A 21,183-nucleotide genomic window follows, 5' to 3' on the forward strand; every position below is an offset into this window, starting at 1 on the left:
TAGACATTTTATTAAATTTTGAAACACAATCACAATAATAAATAATTACTTAAAAAATAAAGAAATTAAAAAATAATCAACAAAACAAACAATCAATTAACATACAATATTAGAAAAGTCTATCATTCTTTTTTCCTTTTAGTACGCTCCCCAGAACGCTTCCCGGTTTGCGGACCGGGCGCTCCCCACGTGTTTTGGGACCCCCCTTTTTTCTCAGCCCCCCCTTGACAAACACCCCCCAAATTTTCAGTGGCTACTCAGGAACAACATGTTCCATTTTCCTGAAGATTTCAGCCAATTCCGTCCACAAATGCCAAAGTTATTAGACATAGAATTTTCAAAAATCCCATAGGGAAAAAATCCTAACTATATATACCTACTGGCGACCGCCAGTAGGTAATATATATATATATATATATATCAACACGAAAGTTTGCCCACTTGAATGAAGCCACACAGCCACAGGTTAGTTCCAGCCATTTATTCGGGATGAAAAGCTGCAGCCTGCAAGCCAAACCAGAGTTCTCCAAATTTGAACGCCCAACGCGTTTCGTGCTACCTAAGCACTTGATCACGGGCAAATGTTTGTAGGCAGTCCACAGAGTCGATAACTACCACCTGTTTTTCAAGTGAAAACTCGCCGCAGTGGGCGTGGCAGCAGGCACTGCCTGCTGGTCCTTGTAGTGGTAGGCTTTGTTCCTCTAGTGAGTCGCTCATGGGGTGCACTGTAAAAACAAAAATAAAACCCCAGTGGGTTGAGAACAAGTGTCCTGGACTTGAAAAGTTGCAAAATAACACCAGCATCCCAGCTCCTGTGGCTCTCCAATTGCTAGCGTGTTAAACACCAGCGAAGATCCGCAGCGCGGCGGGGCTTCATTCGCGACCGGGCTGGCCGCCTTAATTTCAACACGAAAGTTTGCCCACTTGAATGAAGCCACACAGCCACAGGTTAGTTCCAGCCATTTATTCGGGATGAAAAGCTGCAGCCTGCAAGCCAAACCAGAGTTCTCCAAATTTGAACGCCCAACGCGTTTCGTGCTACCTAAGCACTTGATCACGGGCAAATGTTTGTAGGCAGTCCACAGAGTCGATAACTACCACCTGTTTTTCAAGTGAAAACTCGCCGCAGTGGGCGTGGCAGCAGGCACTGCCTGCTGGTCCTTGTAGTGGTAGGCTTTGTTCCTCTAGTGAGTCGCTCATGGGGTGCACTGTAAAAACAAAAATAAAACCCCAGTGGGTTGAGAACAAGTGTCCTGGACTTGAAAAGTTGCAAAATAACACCAGCATCCCAGCTCCTGTGGCTCTCCAATTGCTAGCGTGTTAAACACCAGCGAAGATCCGCAGCGCGGCGGGGCTTCATTCGCGACCGGGCTGGCCGCCTTAATTTCAACACGAAAGTTTGCCCACTTGAATGAAGCCACACAGCCACAGGTTAGTTCCAGCCATTTATTCGGGATGAAAAGCTGCAGCCTGCAAGCCAAACCAGAGTTCTCCAAATTTGAACGCCCAACGCGTTTCGTGCTACCTAAGCACTTGATCACGGGCAAATGTTTGTAGGCAGTCCACAGAGTCGATAACTACCACCTGTTTTTCAAGTGAAAACTCGCCGCAGTGGGCGTGGCAGCAGGCACTGCCTGCTGGTCCTTGTAGTGGTAGGCTTTGTTCCTCTAGTGAGTCGCTCATGGGGTGCACTGTAAAAACAAAAATAAAACCCCAGTGGGTTGAGAACAAGTGTCCTGGACTTGAAAAGTTGCAAAATAACACCAGCATCCCAGCTCCTGTGGCTCTCCAATTGCTAGCGTGTTAAACACCAGCGAAGATCCGCAGCGCGGCGGGGCTTCATTCGCGACCGGGCTGGCCGCCTTAATTTCAACACGAAAGTTTGCCCACTTGAATGAAGCCACACAGCCACAGGTTAGTTCCAGCCATTTATTCGGGATGAAAAGCTGCAGCCTGCAAGCCAAACCAGAGTTCTCCAAATTTGAACGCCCAACGCGTTTCGTGCTACCTAAGCACTTGATCACGGGCAAATGTTTGTAGGCAGTCCACAGAGTCGATAACTACCACCTGTTTTTCAAGTGAAAACTCGCCGCAGTGGGCGTGGCAGCAGGCACTGCCTGCTGGTCCTTGTAGTGGTAGGCTTTGTTCCTCTAGTGAGTCGCTCATGGGGTGCACTGTAAAAACAAAAATAAAACCCCAGTGGGTTGAGAACAAGTGTCCTGGACTTGAAAAGTTGCAAAATAACACCAGCATCCCAGCTCCTGTGGCTCTCCAATTGCTAGCGTGTTAAACACCAGCGAAGATCCGCAGCACGGCGGGGCTTCATTCGCGACCGGGCTGGCCGCCTTAATTTCAACACGAAAGTTTGCCCACTTGAATGAAGCCACACAGCCACAGGTTAGTTCCAGCCATTTATTCGGGATGAAAAGCTGCAGCCTGCAAGCCAAACCAGAGTTCTCTGTGGACTGCCTACAAACATTTGCCCGTGATCAAGTGCTTAGGTAGCACGAAACGCGTTGGGCGTTCAAATTTGGAGAACTCTGGTTTGGCTTGCAGGCTGCAGCTTTTCATCCCGAATAAATGGCTGGAACTAACCTGTGGCTGTGTGGCTTCATTCAAGTGGGCAAACTTTCGTGTTGAAATTAAGGCGGCCAGCCCGGTCGCGAATGAAGCCCCGCCGCGCTGCGGATCTTCGCTGGTGTTTAACACGCTAGCAATTGGAGAGCCACAGGAGCTGGGATGCTGGTGTTATTTTGCAACTTTTCAAGTCCAGGACACTTGTTCTCAACCCACTGGGGTTTTATTTTTGTTTTTACAGTGCACCCCATGAGCGACTCACTAGAGGAACAAAGCCTACCACTACAAGGACCAGCAGGCAGTGCCTGCTGCCACGCCCACTGCGGCGAGTTTTCACTTGAAAAACAGGTGGTAGTTATCGACTCTGTGGACTGCCTACAAACATTTGCCCGTGATCAAGTGCTTAGGTAGCACGAAACGCGTTGGGCGTTCAAATTTGGAGAACTCTGGTTTGGCTTGCAGGCTGCAGCTTTTCATCCCGAATAAATGGCTGGAACTAACCTGTGGCTGTGTGGCTTCATTCAAGTGGGCAAACTTTCGTGTTGAAATTAAGGCGGCCAGCCCGGTCGCGAATGAAGCCCCGCCGCGCTGCGGATCTTCGCTGGTGTTTAACACGCTAGCAATTGGAGAGCCACAGGAGCTGGGATGCTGGTGTTATTTTGCAACTTTTCAAGTCCAGGACACTTGTTCTCAACCCACTGGGGTTTTATTTTTGTTTTTACAGTGCACCCCATGAGCGACTCACTAGAGGAACAAAGCCTACCACTACAAGGACCAGCAGGCAGTGCCTGCTGCCACGCCCACTGCGGCGAGTTTTCACTTGAAAAACAGGTGGTAGTTATCGACTCTGTGGACTGCCTACAAACATTTGCCCGTGATCAAGTGCTTAGGTAGCACGAAACGCGTTGGGCGTTCAAATTTGGAGAACTCTGGTTTGGCTTGCAGGCTGCAGCTTTTCATCCCGAATAAATGGCTGGAACTAACCTGTGGCTGTGTGGCTTCATTCAAGTGGGCAAACTTTCGTGTTGAAATTAAGGCGGCCAGCCCGGTCGCGAATGAAGCCCCGCCGCGCTGCGGATCTTCGCTGGTGTTTAACACGCTAGCAATTGGAGAGCCACAGGAGCTGGGATGCTGGTGTTATTTTGCAACTTTTCAAGTCCAGGACACTTGTTCTCAACCCACTGGGGTTTTATTTTTGTTTTTACAGTGCACCCCATGAGCGACTCACTAGAGGAACAAAGCCTACCACTACAAGGACCAGCAGGCAGTGCCTGCTGCCACGCCCACTGCGGCGAGTTTTCACTTGAAAAACAGGTGGTAGTTATCGACTCTGTGGACTGCCTACAAACATTTGCCCGTGATCAAGTGCTTAGGTAGCACGAAACGCGTTGGGCGTTCAAATTTGGAGAACTCTGGTTTGGCTTGCAGGCTGCAGCTTTTCATCCCGAATAAATGGCTGGAACTAACCTGTGGCTGTGTGGCTTCATTCAAGTGGGCAAACTTTCGTGTTGAAATTAAGGCGGCCAGCCCGGTCGCGAATGAAGCCCCGCCGCGCTGCGGATCTTCGCTGGTGTTTAACACGCTAGCAATTGGAGAGCCACAGGAGCTGGGATGCTGGTGTTATTTTGCAACTTTTCAAGTCCAGGACACTTGTTCTCAACCCACTGGGGTTTTATTTTTGTTTTTACAGTGCACCCCATGAGCGACTCACTAGAGGAACAAAGCCTACCACTACAAGGACCAGCAGGCAGTGCCTGCTGCCACGCCCACTGCGGCGAGTTTTCACTTGAAAAACAGGTGGTAGTTATCGACTCTGTGGACTGCCTACAAACATTTGCCCGTGATCAAGTGCTTAGGTAGCACGAAACGCGTTGGGCGTTCAAATTTGGAGAACTCTGGTTTGGCTTGCAGGCTGCAGCTTTTCATCCCGAATAAATGGCTGGAACTAACCTGTGGCTGTGTGGCTTCATTCAAGTGGGCAAACTTTCGTGTTGAAATTAAGGCGGCCAGCCCGGTCGCGAATGAAGCCCCGCCGCGCTGCGGATCTTCGCTGGTGTTTAACACGCTAGCAATTGGAGAGCCACAGGAGCTGGGATGCTGGTGTTATTTTGCAACTTTTCAAGTCCAGGACACTTGTTCTCAACCCACTGGGGTTTTATTTTTGTTTTTACAGTGCACCCCATGAGCGACTCACTAGAGGAACAAAGCCTACCACTACAAGGACCAGCAGGCAGTGCCTGCTGCCACGCCCACTGCGGCGAGTTTTCACTTGAAAAACAGGTGGTAGTTATCGACTCTGTGGACTGCCTACAAACATTTGCCCGTGATCAAGTGCTTAGGTAGCACGAAACGCGTTGGGCGTTCAAATTTGGAGAACTCTGGTTTGGCTTGCAGGCTGCAGCTTTTCATCCCGAATAAATGGCTGGAACTAACCTGTGGCTGTGTGGCTTCATTCAAGTGGGCAAACTTTCGTGTTGAAATTAAGGCGGCCAGCCCGGTCGCGAATGAAGCCCCGCCGCGCTGCGGATCTTCGCTGGTGTTTAACACGCTAGCAATTGGAGAGCCACAGGAGCTGGGATGCTGGTGTTATTTTGCAACTTTTCAAGTCCAGGACACTTGTTCTCAACCCACTGGGGTTTTATTTTTGTTTTTACAGTGCACCCCATGAGCGACTCACTAGAGGAACAAAGCCTACCACTACAAGGACCAGCAGGCAGTGCCTGCTGCCACGCCCACTGCGGCGAGTTTTCACTTGAAAAACAGGTGGTAGTTATCGACTCTGTGGACTGCCTACAAACATTTGCCCGTGATCAAGTGCTTAGGTAGCACGAAACGCGTTGGGCGTTCAAATTTGGAGAACTCTGGTTTGGCTTGCAGGCTGCAGTTTTTCATCCCGAATAAATGGCTGGAACTAACCTGTGGCTGTGTGGCTTCATTCAAGTGGGCAAACTTTCGTGTTGAAATTAAGGCGGCCAGCCCGGTCGCGAATGAAGCCCCGCCGCGCTGCGGATCTTCGCTGGTGTTTAACACGCTAGCAATTGGAGAGCCACAGGAGCTGGGATGCTGGTGTTATTTTGCAACTTTTCAAGTCCAGGACACTTGTTCTCAACCCACTGGGGTTTTATTTTTGTTTTTACAGTGCACCCCATGAGCGACTCACTAGAGGAACAAAGCCTACCACTACAAGGACCAGCAGGCAGTGCCTGCTGCCACGCCCACTGCGGCGAGTTTTCACTTGAAAAACAGGTGGTAGTTATCGACTCTGTGGACTGCCTACAAACATTTGCCCGTGATCAAGTGCTTAGGTAGCACGAAACGCGTTGGGCGTTCAAATTTGGAGAACTCTGGTTTGGCTTGCAGGCTGCAGCTTTTCATCCCGAATAAATGGCTGGAACTAACCTGTGGCTGTGTGGCTTCATTCAAGTGGGCAAACTTTCGTGTTGATATATATATATATATATATATATATATATATATATATTACCTACTGGCGGTCGCCAGTAGGTATATATAGTTAGGAATTTTTCTCTATGGGATTTTCAGCCAATTCCGTCCACAAATGCCAAAGTTATTAGACATAGAATTTTCAAAAATCCCATAGGGAAAAAATCCTAACTATATATACCTACTGGCGACCGCCAGTAGGTAATATATATATATATATATATATATATATATATATATATATATATATATATATATATATATATATATATATATATATATATATTACCTACTGACGGTCGCCAGTAGGTATATATAGTTAGGAATTTTTCTCTATGGGATTTTTGAAAATTCTATGTCTAATAACTTTGGCGCTTGTGGACGGAATTGGCTGAAATTTTCAGGAAAATGGCACATTTTGTTTCTGAGCAGCCCTTGAAAATTTGGGGTGGGTTCGTCAAGGGGGGGCCGAGAAAAAAGGGGGGTCCCAAAACGTGTTTTTAACATTGAGTTTTCCATAGGGCGGTTGGCCTCACTTTTAGCCCGAACGGCTGAATGGATTTGCACGAAACTTGGCAAAATTGTAGGGACTGGTAGCCCGATGTGCCTTTGCTAGGTCTCAATATATGTGCTCCAGTGGATTTTGAGAAATTAACGTTCAAAAAAAGATATATATCTGTAACAGCGGACCGGGCAGCGCTCCGGTTCGCGGACTTTACGCGTAACGGAACTTCGCGTAGCGAAGCTGATTGGCTCTCCCGCGTCTGTGAACATTCCAAACAGTCCGTAGCGGCCGCCATCTTGTCTCTCGGTAGGATCGAGAGACAAGAGGAGGCCAAAGCGAAGGGGCAAATGACCATAAGGGGGCATAGTAGATCCTCGCTGACCCCCTAGGTTTGATGTGGAGGTTTTAAAAGGGTCCCGCGGGGCAAAAAATAATAATAATAATAATAATCGAACGGCTGAATGGATTTGCACGAAACTTGGTAAAATATTAGGGACTGGTAGCCCGATGTGCCTTTGCTAGGTCTCAATATATGTGCTCCAGTGGATTTTGAGAAATTAACGTTCAAAAAAAGATATATATCTGTAACAGCGCTCCGCTTCGCGTAACGGAGGTTTGCGAAGCTGATTGGTTCTCCGGCGTCTGTAAACATTGCAAACAGTCCGTAGCGGCCGCCATCTTGTCTCTCGGTAGGATCGAGAGACAAGAGGAGGCCAAAGCGAAGGGGCAAATGACCATAAGGGGGCATAGTAGATCCTCCTTGACCTCTTAGGTTTGATGTGGAGGTTTTAAAAGGGCCCCGCGGGGCAAAAAAAAAATAATAATAATAATCGAACGGCTGAATGGATTTGCACGAAACTTGGCAAAATTGTAGGGACTGGTAGCTCGATGTGCCTTTGCTAGGTCTCAATATATGTGCTTCAGTGGATTTTGAGAAATTAACGTTCAAAAACAAGATATATATCTGTAACAGTGCTCCGCTTCGCGGAGATAAAATTATATCTGTATTACCTAGCTGTTGCTAACACCAGTTAGCGACGGCTAGTAGGAGATAGCGACCATCTTGGGCCCCACTTTGCATGTGAGTGATATTTATCACTAATGACATGCCAAGTGGGCATGCCAAGATGTTAGCGACTGGAAACAGTCGCTAACATCGCTATCTCCTATTATCAACTTTTGGAAATATTCGAGATAAGCGCGAATATCTCCAAAAGCTAGCACCTGCCCTGAGCAGTTCTTAGCCATGTTATCCAATGGGAGGTGGATAACATGGCTAAGAGCATTAGCTGGGTAATGCATGAATATCGCTGAGTTTTCAGCGATATTAATGCATTGCGGTCGTTTATTATCGTATTTGCGATAAACCTTGATAATAGCAAGGTTTATCTGCGATAATTTCTGACGATGCTTAGCGGTAAAAAAAATTGTTGCTAAGCATCGTTAGGGATAAATATCGCTTAACTTTGGTAATATGCCCCAACGTCTGTTAACGTTCGATTCGAAGGAAATCAGGAAGTGTTGAAAAACATTGTCTGCGCCATCTTGTCTTTTTTCAAATGCCACACTTTTGTCGTGCACGCCAGCCATTTTAGATGCTTTGACCAGACCCACTCTGTGCACGCTGTCGATCCTTAGCATGGCTCCCCACCCTCGCAAGCATCTCCCCCAGGCAGTGGTCACCCCCGCTCTCTGTCTTATGCATGGGTAATAAACCTCCCCCCATCTGCGCTGCTCTTCCCTGAGAATCACACCCTGTGCCCGCCCGACACCTCCCTTTCGCCCTATTCACTACCGCACCCTCTGACACTCCTTTTCCTCTGTGTCCGATTGTCCAGGCTGGTCCTAGGGTATCAGCTAGCCCTGCAGATGTAGTTTATGGCCCCAGCTGTAAAGAATCACCCCTCTTCAAAGGAGTTATAGTAGATCAAGGCCCACACTCGATGAGATCCGTCACAGCAGACGCGTTCCTATTATCTGAAAACCATCCTGTATTGTGATTGGGGAGGGGACCGAGCCTGAAGCGGAAGATTCCAGGGATGACTCTTTGTACATCAAAGTTTTTACAATTATGTGTCACATTAAAAATATATAGCACTCCGACAAAGTAGTAAGATTATAAAACTTTAATAACTTATAAATATATACAAGAAAACAAAAATAGTAATAACATATAAACATTTTTAGGGAAAAACAACGAAGTAGCGGTCGGCTGTGCGAATAGTCCCAACGCAGCACAACGTCCAGATTTCCGGCGTGGGGCATCGCGGGGGGTGGGTCATCAGTAGCAAACTGTTGTGCGAATAGTTCCAAGGCAGCAGAACGATGGCACCAAGGTGATGTCCAGTAAGTTGCCGCACTGGTTTTGGTATCCTACAATGCTGCTCCGAATAACGGCGTGGGGCGCCCCGGGGGAGGCGGCGTGAACGGGCCTTTCCAGGTGGAGTGTCATCTGTTGTAGTGGGGCGCCCCTTTACCATTTCAGTTGCCATTCCGTCCGTTTTTGGTCCACTGTGTCAAAAGCCGCAATTCAGCTGAGTTGCGCCCACTCTTGCGGTGCAGCGATAGGCGGCTGTCACAGGACTCTCAAAATGGCGGCAGGCTCTTTCCTTTTTGGGCCTGGTCCACTGAAATGGCCCTGGGACACCTTGGAAATCGGACGCTTGTCTGCTAGGTCTTGGACCCCATTCTCGAAAGCGTCCCCTCCGCCTTGAGGATTCATCAAAAGTTTTGGGGGCCCCCGACTCCTGTAGGCTTCTGGTGGGGAGCGGTTGCCATGATTGCTCGCGGAATGACCACGACGGAGCTACGAGATGGTGGTGCTCTCATGCTGACGCCAGCTTCAGTCTGAAACATCCAGAAACAAGGTGGGGCTTTCATCGTTTGGGAAAAAAAAAAAGTTTTCATCCAATGAAAAGTGTTGTTTTTAGGTCATATGATCAAGCCTTCCATCATTAGGAAACCAAAAGTAAAATGAACCAATGAAAAGTTTTATAAACAAGTCACATGACCTGTTATGCGGCATAGGGTATAAAATGCGGAGAAAATACGTTGGCACGTGAGGCGGCGTCAGTAGCGGACCGATGTGCGAATAGGCCGAAGGCAATACAACGCGCCAAGATGCGGATGGCACCGAGGTGGTGTCCAGCAAGTTGCAGCACTGGTGTGGCCATCCTACAATGCTGAAAGTTGGCGTGGGGCGCCCCGTTGGCCTGTGAGTTTGCGTCAGTAGCGGACCGATGTGCGAATAGGCCGAAGGCAGCACAACGCGCCAAGATCCGGATGGCACCGAGGTGGTGTCTAGTAAGTTGCTGCACTGGTGTGGCCATCCTACAATGTTGAAAGTCGGCGTGGGGCGCCCCGTTGGCCTGTGAGATGGCGGCAGTAGCGGACTGATGTGCGACTGGGGCCAAAGGCAGCGCAACAATATTTTCGGAATAGAAGACAGCACAAGGCGCTGAGATGCCAAGATCCGGATGGCACCGAGGTGGTGTCTAGCAAGTTGTGGCACTGGTGTGGCCATCCTACAATGGTAAAAGTCGGCGTGGGGCGCCCTGTTGGCCTGTGAGATGGTGTCAGTAGCGGACTGATGTGCGAATGGGGCCAAAGGCAGCGCAACAATATTTTCTGACTGACACCACAAGGCGCTGAGATGCCAAGATCCGGATGGCACCGAAGTGATGTCTAAGTTGTGGACCGATGTGCGAATGGGGCCAAAGGCAGCGCAACAATATTTTCTGTATGGAAGATACCACTAGGCGTTGAGATGCCAAGATCCGGATGGCACCGAGGTGATGTCTAGCAAGTTGCTGTACTGGTGTGGTCATCCTACAATGCTGAAACTCGGCGTGGGGCGCCCTATTAGCCTGTGAGATGGCATCAGTAGCGGACCGATGTGTGAATGGGGCAAAGGTAGCGCAAGAATATTTTCTGAATAGAAGACACCACAAGGCGCTGAGATGCCAAGATCCGGATGGCACCGAGGTGGTGTCTAGTAAGGTGCACTGGTGTGGTCATCCTACAATGCTGAAACTCGGCGTGGGGCGCCCCATTAGTCTGTGAGTTGGCGTCAGTAGCAGACCGATGTGCGAATAGGCCGAAGGCAGCACAACGCGCCAAGATCCGGATGTCACCGTGGTGGTTTCATAGTTGAGAGGCACTTCATCTGCAGTGGGGCGCCGAGATCCGGATGGCACCGAGGTGATGTCTAGCAAGTTGCTGTACTGGTGTGGTCATCCTACAATGCTGAAACTCGGCGTGGGGCGCCCCATTAGCCTGTGAGATGGCGTCAGTAGCGGACCGATGTGCGAATAGGCCGAAGGCAGCACAACGCGCCAAGATCCGGATGTCACCGTGGTGGTTTCATAGTTGAGAGGCACTTCATCTGCAGTGGGGCGCCGAGATCCGGATGGCACCGAGGTGATGTCTAGCAAGTTGCTGTACTGGTGTGGTCATCCTACAATGCTGAAAGTCGGCGTGGGGCGCCCCATTAGCCTGTGAGATGGCGTCAGTAGCGGACCGATGTGCGAATGGGGCCAAAGGCAGCGCAACAATATTTTCTGAAGAGAAGACACCAAAAGGCGCTGAGATTCCAAGATCCGGATGGCATCGAGGTGGTGTCTAGCAAGCTATGCAGTTGAGTTGTGTGCGCACTTGCGGTGAATAGGTCGAAGGCAGCATAACAATGTTTTCTGAATAGAAGACACCACAAGGCGTTGAGATTCGGTTACCACCGAAGTGATGTCTAGCAAGTTGCCGCACTGGTGTGGCCATCCTACAATACTGCTCCGAATAACGGCGTGGGGTGCCCGAAGGGGGGGGGGGAGGCGGCGTGAACGGGCCTTCCTAGGTGGAGGCTCGTCTGCTGTAGTGGGGCGCCCCTTTACCGTTTCAGTTGCCATTCAGCTGAGTTTCGGCTGCTCTTGATGCTACAGCGACAGGCGGCTGCAACAGGACTCTCAAAATGGCGGCCTGTTCTTTGGATTTGGGCCTGGTCCACTAAAATGGCCCTGGGACACCTTAGAACTCGGACGCTCGATTTTTTTTTCCTTTCCTGTACATGCAAAAAAAGGTAAATGCCCGGTACGTTACACGCTTCATCTGCCACGATGAATTCTCCAGAGGAACCGAAAAAAAATATAGTTATGGTAACTATACCATGCATCGTCATATGGAGAGGTGGCACCAATTAATTATAGTGCTGCATAAAAGAGAGATTTGGAGGAGAACCCCTGACCTGCTAGTACATTCATCAAAGAAGTGGCACTGACAGCATCAGAGGCAAGGGAAACGGTCCCAAATATTTAGAAGAACTTTGGAAAGATTAAAATGACATGTTTAGATTGTGGCAAATTAATTTCATGTGGACAGATGAGTGTTACTCTAATAAATACAGCATATGAACATCATCATAGTCGATGGTTGGTAGAGACATTTTGACTATATCCTGGACCTGCCCGTCCTCGCCCAAAATGGCGCCGGAATAAATGGGACTCGTAACTCCTTGTTGTGTACTGGTTGCAGAACCTTGAAATCACGAGATACGTATGCAGTTTTGAAGCACATGGCGGGCGGGGACGAGAATTGATTGAATATTTCGACATCCCTATTGATATTAAGTTCTGATGTGTTATTGATTACTGTACTATTGAAAGTTCGAATTAACGTCACCCATGGTACTTGCCCGCAAATGTATATCTAGATAATTTTATTGTAACTGGCCCTGTCGTATTTTAATTATAAAATGTACGTCCACCGATTCCGTAACTGTTAGACACCTTAGTTCTTGCAACCTAATGGCCCGCCCGTTACGTTCCTCTACAGTGTAAATGTCTACTCATCATATACGATTACAGTTTGCTCCGTGGCAGGCCCACGTGGTTATAGGCTCGTATTTGTATAATGAAATTTTCACAATAAAGGTTTTTAAAAGAAAACATGGTAGTAGTATATACATTGGTAAAGTTTTTAATAATAGTCACTGTTTTAGAATCATTAAAAGGCAAGTGAAATAAAGCAGACCAATTACATGAAGGGTAAAAGGTATAATACGAAGGAACGCACTAAAGATAAATGGTCAAGGGCTGTTGTGTTTTCTATTCCTGCAACATAAAGTGATCGATAAGAATCTCATATTCAGGCGTATCGGCGACTAAGACAGCACGTCGACCCTCTTTTGCTCAACGGCTCCGTCATGGGACGAAGAAACGCTCTTTTTCTCGAAAAAAGAATATATTTTACTTGCAGGACAGTTGTAAATTTTCCGGGAAAGTACATTAGCCTGGAACATTATAACATATATTTAAGAAAAAATAATGTTCGGAAGTAATAAAAAGCGTAATTTTTAGGTCATATGACCAAGCCTTTCATCATTAGAATAAGAAAAGTAAAATGAACCAATGAAAAGTTTTATTAACAAGTCACATGACTTGTTATGCTTACGTTACGCGCTGCGCGCCCCAGATGACTTCCGGATGCGCTAACGCGGCACGTCATATGACGCATTACGTGACAACGCAGGTCCAGAATATAGTCAAAATGTCTCCACCAACCAGCGGTCGGAACACAACCCCTTTCAGCAGGCTAAATAGTTCTGTTAAATGACAGCAGAAGGGACAGGCAACAAGAACCATCAGTCAAAGAGGGGAGGGCTAGTTCTTCTCTACCGGGTTACATTGGGGCGCTACCGGAACTGATCGAATTGGTAGTCTACAGTGTTTCTGGATGTTTCAGACTGAAGCTGGGGTTAGCATGAGAGCAGTACCATTTCGTAGCTCCGTCGTGGCCATTCCGCAACCAATCATGGCAGCCGCTCTTTATCGTTATTTTGGGCGGGGTGGGTGGCGGAGCCGAGCTGTTTTGCAGCCATCATTGTGTGGAGTTCAGTTCATTTCACTAGTTTTGTATTTGTCATGAGGGGTTGTTCCTAATGTTTCTATTTTAGCGAGGTCAAAAAGAGATCCCGTTAGTGGCCTACTGATTTTGCTCGATTCCTTTTCTTTTTTTTTTTACACGATTTTTCGTTATCTGCAAAGACTAAACAGAGTATTGCGACTCTGTGTTTGTTTGTAAATAGAGAATGAACCAAAGAGAACCAATTCTAAAACAGTAAATACTTGGATAACAATCAATCAAATGGAGAGAGAAGCAGGCACGACGTATTACAACGGGGGCAAAGGCCTGCGTTAACTACCCTTCACTATGTGCAAAGAGAGAGTACTCCTAATAGAAATGAGGGGGGGGGCACCATTCAAAGCAGATCAGTGTGCATAAACACGAAAATGTTTTCACTTACCACGTACTTGACATTCGACAGCTTATGATATTTGCTATTAAAAAACCATTGAAATTCACTGAAAAAACCATAGGTTATAGATCATATATAGTTAGGAATTAGCATTTACAAAACCTTGAAAATTCACTGAAAAAACCATAGGTTATAGACCATATATAGTTAGGAATTAGCATTTAAAAAACCTTATTTTACTCACACAAAACCATTGAAATTCCATACATAGTTAGTTGCACTAACTATATATCGCGCACCCGCAATCCACTGCTGATGATGTCACATATTACATCATTCATGACATGGTCAGTGACATCACTGATGACATCTCAAATGACATCACTGATGACATCACTGATGACATCTCATTTGACATCAATGACCACATCACTGATGATATCATTCATGTGACAATACAATGCATCTCCTCATATTTTAATATAACCTCTGTTTCGCCCAGTGTTAAATACAGAGTATAATTTTTGAAACCATTAACACACCAATACTAGTTACTACATATGTACTCACTGATTCCTACGTCTACACACACATTCACTCATTCACCCATACAATCATTCATACATACAATCACTCATCTTTACAACACTATCATATGCACTCATACACCTATACAGACACTCACACTCTGCCACTCATCCATGGAGTTACTCACACACCTAGTCAGTCCTGTAAAGAATCAATCACACTTCCATTTTCTTGTCTATACAGTTAAACATAGAGCACCTTATATTTTCAAACATATACTAACACATACTTACCTTGTTATACAATCATTGATATAAGTACACATTGATCTGCACAGAGTCACACACCTCCCAGCCAGCCACACACACACTCAGTCTCCCATACAAATACTTGGACAATCAATCAATAACCCATATAGTTACTCATATAGCTACTGATCAACACATGCAGCAGTTTACAGAACAACAGACATAATGATGCACAAATTAAGACAGTTTAGTCACTAACCCATGCACTCAGTGAGACACATTTAATCACTCAGTCATACAGTCAGTCATGCACCTACTAAATCCTTCGTCCAGACACTTACACATCCACTCATTCTTCAATATGTAAGACATATTTAAACTTTACAGAAACAAAAAATCACTGGATGTTGTTATCAGTCATGTCATCAGTGATGTCATTTGAGATGTCATCAGTGATGTCACTGACCATGTCATGAATGATGTAATATGTGACATCATCAGCAGTGGATTGCGGGTGCGCGATATATAGTTAGTGCAACTAACTATATATGGAATTTCAATGGTTTTGTGTGAGTAAAATAAGGTTTTTTAAATGCTAATTCCTAACTATATATGGTCTATAACCTATGGTTTTTTCAGTGAATTTTCAAGGTTTTGTAAATGCTAATTCCTAACTATATATGATCTATAACCTATGGTTTATTCAGTGAATATATATATATATATATATATATATATATATATATATTCTGCTCGAAACCTCCACACTGCACGTTTTGAAGGAATAACCCACACTCATGGGACTTTCTATTTTCCAAAAGTTGCTTTAATCTTTAAACAGACACGACAGACGCCTCCGCGTTTCGGCAAACAGCCTTTCTCGATGTCGGTAGCCACCGGACATCGGCATGTTTTTAAACAATTTACTCACAATCAAGGAAGGACTATTGGCAGTTGACATTCACCAACGCCATCTTGGAGTGGTGTTTACTTCATATTGATACATTCATCATTATATATGTTATGATATTATTAACCATGTAAGCCACTCAGTTGCACAAGTACATTAAACCTTATGATTAATATAATTCGTGACCCTCTCATATATATACAATTATCAGTATATACGATCGGACACTCATTACTTGTGATTCAAACAAACAAAATTGAGCCGTGGATCGGCTATTATCCTTCCTACGATGTTATCCAAGTCTGTTCATCAGTGTAAATCAACCAATAACAGTTCATAATATATATACACGCTTTAACCTTTATACTTCTTTTTATATAAACACGTATATATGTCGAACTGTATTATTTCATCTATTCTAAATATCATTTTTTCGTTCTTTGTCATTCATTTCTCATTACATTAATCAAAACCATGTTACTCAGTTTGGGGACACTTCACGGTATATTTCCTGACTACAGATTCAAAGTTGTATCACAGTTCATCTTTCATGTAGTCATAAAACCAATCAGAAACCAAGGATGAAAGAATAGTAAAAAGAGGTAATTCATTCAAAATCGAACTAAATTGAATTGAAACTCTAATCCCATTTCTATATACATATATACAATATACAAATATATACCCATATGCCTATAGATTCCGAGATGTTGATTATACCTTTGCAATTTCATCAGTAGCTTTTTTCATTCAGGTGCCAATATGAACCATCAGATCCTCACCACTATTCATACCCCAGGGTGTTTTGGTATGAAGGTCTATTATATACCTCGATTCAAGTCTACGCAGTTTCTTCAATCTATCCCCTCCTCTGATATTATCAGGAACTGAGTCTAATCCATAGCACACTAATTTATTCTGATCGTTTTGATGGTTTTTTGCAAAATATCTAGCGACCGGATAGGCTTGGTCCACATTATCAATTGCCCTCATGTGCTCCAAGATTGGGATTTTAAATGGATGCACTGTGCTGCCTATATATTTCAGCCCGCATGGGCAGACAAGACAGTACACCACATAAGGTGTACTGCAAGTTATAAACTTGCTAATTTTTCTGACCGTCCCAGTATCTTGGATGGTGTAAGTGAGCGTCCTTTTGCTGTTACTGCACGCTTTGCACTTATGACAGGGGAAAAAACCTCTCATACTTTTCAAGGTATTGCCTTTCGGCGGTATCTTCTCTAAGTGGCTCCGTACTACATGGTCACGGATGGATCTGGCTTTTTTAAATGTGACCAAAGGATAAGCAGGGACATCTTCACCTATCACCGTATCTGCTTTTAAAATATGCCAGTTTTTCTTCAGCATTTGTCTGAGGTGATTAGCTTCCGCTCTTCAGTGATGTCATCAGTGATGTCATTTGAGATGTCATCAGTGATGTCACTGACCATGTCATGAATGATCTAATATGTGACATCATCAGCAGTGGATTGCGAGTGCGCGAAATATAGTTAGTACAACTAACTATATAGGAGCAATTTCATTGGTTTTGTATGAGTAAAATGTCCAGCTAACTATAACACCACTAAAACTTATAGTTTTTTGAGTGAATTTCAAAGGTTTTTTTAAAAACGAATTCCTAACTATATAACTCCTGAAACCTATGGTTTTTTCAGTGAATTTCAAAGGTTTTTTTAAATGCTAATTCCTAACTATATAAGGCTGAAACCTATGGTTTTTTCAGTGAATATATATATATATATATATATATTCACTGAAAAAACCATAGGTTTCACACCAGTTATAGTTAGGTTGAAATTTTACTCGCATAAAACCATTGAAATTCCCACGTTATAGTTAGTTGGACTCACTATAACTTGCGCGTGCAATGCACTGCTGATGACGTCACATATTACATCACTCATGACATGGTCAGTGACATCACTCATGACATCACTGATGACATCTCAAATGACATCACTGATGACAACATCCTTGTGACAAAGTGGCAGACCTCCTATCAGCATAAAATAACCTTTGACACACACATTCAAAAATAGAAACTAACATTTTCTTAAAAAAGGAGAAACCAATACCAATTACAACAACTTATTAGGTAATTTCAACATCTACATCCACATCCACTCATTCACCAACAGTTCTATATAGTCACTCATGCATGTACTTACTCATCATATGTACTCATACACCTATATATCCTGTTACACACTAATACTCATCCATATAGTTACTCACACACAAATTCACACATGCAAATAAACTATCAAAAAACCATTTACTTGATTATACTGCTATATACACACCACTACACATACTTCTACAGAAATGGAAACATATTTACTCTCTTAAACAATCAATTATAAAAACACATACTCACTAACCCACCCATACACACAATCATCCACCCATACAGTCTTGCACACATGCTGTCTTCAAAATACATACAAATAGTGAGTCACTCCTCATGCATCTGTGCTCTAAGTAATATCCCCCACCGAACCATACAGACACTGATACTGATACTCAAAAAAACAACTAATAACCAATATACACACTCATGTAGCTACTCACCAACCCATGCAGCCACTTATACACAAAGTGAGACACAGATACAGATATTTAAATATTAAACATTACTCGCTAATATATGTATTCACTAAGATACATTTAATAAGTCAGTTAACCAATCAATTTTACACAAAAAAAATCCATTTAGACATTTATTTACCCATTTATTCTTCCATCAACCTTTAGATATACAGTCCAACTAACTATAACGTGGGAATTTCAATGGTTTTATGCGAGTAAAATTTCCACCTAACTATAACTGGTGTGAAACCTATGGTCTTTTCAGTGAATTTAATAGGTTTTTTAAATGCTAATTCCTAACTATAACTAGTGTGAAACCTATGTTTTTTCAGTGAATATATATATATATATATATATATATATATATATATATATATATATATATATATATATATATATATATATATATATATATATATATATATATATATATATATATTACCTACTGGCGGTCGCCAGTAGGTATATATAGTTAGGATTTTTTTCCTATGGGATTTTTGAAAATTCTATGTCGAATAACTTTGGCGTTTGAGGACGGAATTGGCTGAAATTTTCAGGAAAATGGAACATTTTGTTTCTGAGCAGCCCCTGAAAATTTGGGGGGGTTTCGTCAAGGGGGGGGCCGAGAAAAAAGGGGGGTCCCAAAACACGTTTTTCCCATGCAATTTTCCATAGGGCGGTTGGACTCACTTTTAGCTCGAACGGCTGAATGGATTTCCACGAAAATTGGCAAAATTGTAGATATTGTTTGCCCGATTTGCCTTTGCTAGGTCTCAATATATGTGCTCCAGTGGATTTTGATAAATTAACGTTCCAAAAAATATATATATCTGTAACAGCGCTCCGGTTAGCGCCCCGGTTCGCGTACCGGACGCGTAACGGAACTTCGCGAAGCGAAGCTGATTGGCTCTCCGGTGTCTGTCAACATTCTAAACAGTCCGGAGCGGCCGCCATCTTGTCTCTCGGTAGGATCGAGAGACAAGAGGAGGCCAAAACAAAGGGGGAAATGACCATAAGGGGGCAAAGTAGATCCTCCCTGACCCCCTAGGTTTGATGTAGAGGCTTTAAAAGGGCCCCGCATTTTTTTGCGTGGGGAGTGCCCGGTACGGGCACCGGGAAGCGGTCCGGGGAGCGTACTATGAGGAAAAAAGAATGATAGACTTTTCAAATATTGTATGTTTATTGATTGTTCGTTTTGTTGGTTTTTTTAATTTTTTTTTATTTTTGTGATTGTTTTTCAAAATTTAATAGAACGTCTAACATTTGACTGTCCGAAATGTCGTCATTTTCAGTGAACATAACTTCCAACATTTGAGTGTCCGCAATGTCCTTATTTTGAGTGAACATAACTTGCAACATTTGAGTGTCTGAAATGTCCTCATTTTGAAGGAGGAAATCTACAGATTGTACACATTGTAGTAGTTCATGGTCCTGTGATTCATCCATGAATTCAATGTCATTTGGTTCAATGTTTTCTTGATTGGTCTCTTCAAGGACAATTTCAAATGACACTTTTTGTTCTCCTTCCATTTTGCCTGAAATTTGCATAAAAAATATATATATATCAGTAGAGATAGGGCACTGTTGGGATTAATTTAACAGTGAATTTATCTTTGGGCTGTGTATGGTGTCAGACTGGTAGTAGAAATATAAAAATGTGTATGTGATGAAACCTTAGTAAATTCATAATTATACAAGACAAGCCTAAATCCATCCATAACTATAACAGAAAAGTCTATCTAAATCTATACCTATTACAGAGGGATAGTATATAACTATCAGAAAAAGTTTTCCATAATAACTTAAAGTGCACAATATACTTTAGTTTTCAAAATAACATCTTACCTTTTAAAAACAAGTTTAAGCTGTCAGTGAAAATGCTCTTGCAATGTACTTCAGGAAGTAGTAGTCAAAATGGCTGTGTTTCTCTCTCTTTCTTTATATATATTGAGGTACATAACCAATCAAATGTCAGGTAAAAAAAGTAGAAAATGAAAGTAACATTTTAATTGGTTGTCAATTCCAACACTTCAGATGTGTTTTGTGAAGTAATTTACCTCAGGGTATTTAGAGAGGTCTACAGGCTAAATGGCTAAATGGAATTCCAATCAAATTTGTGAAAATGGTAGGGATTGGTATGTAGTATGAGCTAATCTATATTTGGTGAAAGTGTCTCCAGTGGTTTTTCTGTGAATTACTTTCCCACCTTTTTTCAGCGAGCGCTTCCCGGTACGCGCCCCGGTACGCGAACCGGCAGCGTTACGGGAGTCCTCCATTTTGTGTTTCGGTAGAATTGAGATACAAGATGGAGGGCAAATAATGTTCAGAATGGGTAGAAGGGGGCACGGTAGATGTATCCTGACCCCCTAGGTTTTCTGAGGGTGGCTGGGGAGGCCCATATGTGCGGAAAAAAAAATAATAATTTGCGCGGTTAGCGTCCGGTGCGCGTACCGGGTAGCGCTCCGGAAAGCGTAAATTGTGAAAATTAGTTTAAAAAAAGTTACATTTAAAATTTGTTTATAGTGATCATAGTTAGGGTAGCTCTGAGAAGAGCTTTTGGGTCTGTGGTAGATTTAGGTACTTATAAGTAGGTACCAATACATAGTCTTAAATTCAGGATGAAAACTCTGTTCCCCTCATCTGAGAAGTGAACTCCATCTTCTCTGTAGATATCTTGCATGTAGTAACGCAAGTTATTGTTGTAGATGGAGCCCATTCCATGGTCTCTCATGTAAGCTGAAACAGACTTATTCACATGCTTCCTCGATTTCTCAATTTGTGGACAAAATTCGTTTGACCACCTCCATTTCTGTCTTTGGCATATATTTGAATATACCAAGGCAGTTTGAGGAAAAAGTGCCATCAATTGTTCAAAGGTGTCCTTTAAAAGCATTTCCAGACCTACCCCAGTCAAAGTGCCCAAATCATTTCCTCCACAGTGCACAATTAACAGGTCAGGGTTTGGCAAATGCAAAAAGGTTTTCACCAATGGTATCAATTGGTGACATCTCAATCCTCTGTGGCCAATTCAGTTGATTTCCACATTTTGTAAATTGAGGTGTTATCAGCATACCTTTGAGCCCAGTGGATGTAACTATGTCCAATAATCCAGACA

The 21,183-nt window shown here is 43.9% G+C and overlaps 1 protein-coding gene across 1 annotated transcript in view; it reads right to left on the bottom strand.

The window, feature by feature from the left end:
• Nucleotides 1–21,183, bottom strand: part of USH1C (USH1 protein network component harmonin) — an 898,978-nt gene that overhangs the window by 180,801 nt on the left and 696,994 nt on the right. The window lies entirely within an intron of this gene.

The sequence above is a fragment of the Lissotriton helveticus genome, chromosome 3_1, assembly GCF_964261635.1.
Source record: "Lissotriton helveticus chromosome 3_1, aLisHel1.1, whole genome shotgun sequence".
Taxonomy (NCBI): domain Eukaryota; kingdom Metazoa; phylum Chordata; class Amphibia; order Caudata; family Salamandridae; genus Lissotriton; species Lissotriton helveticus.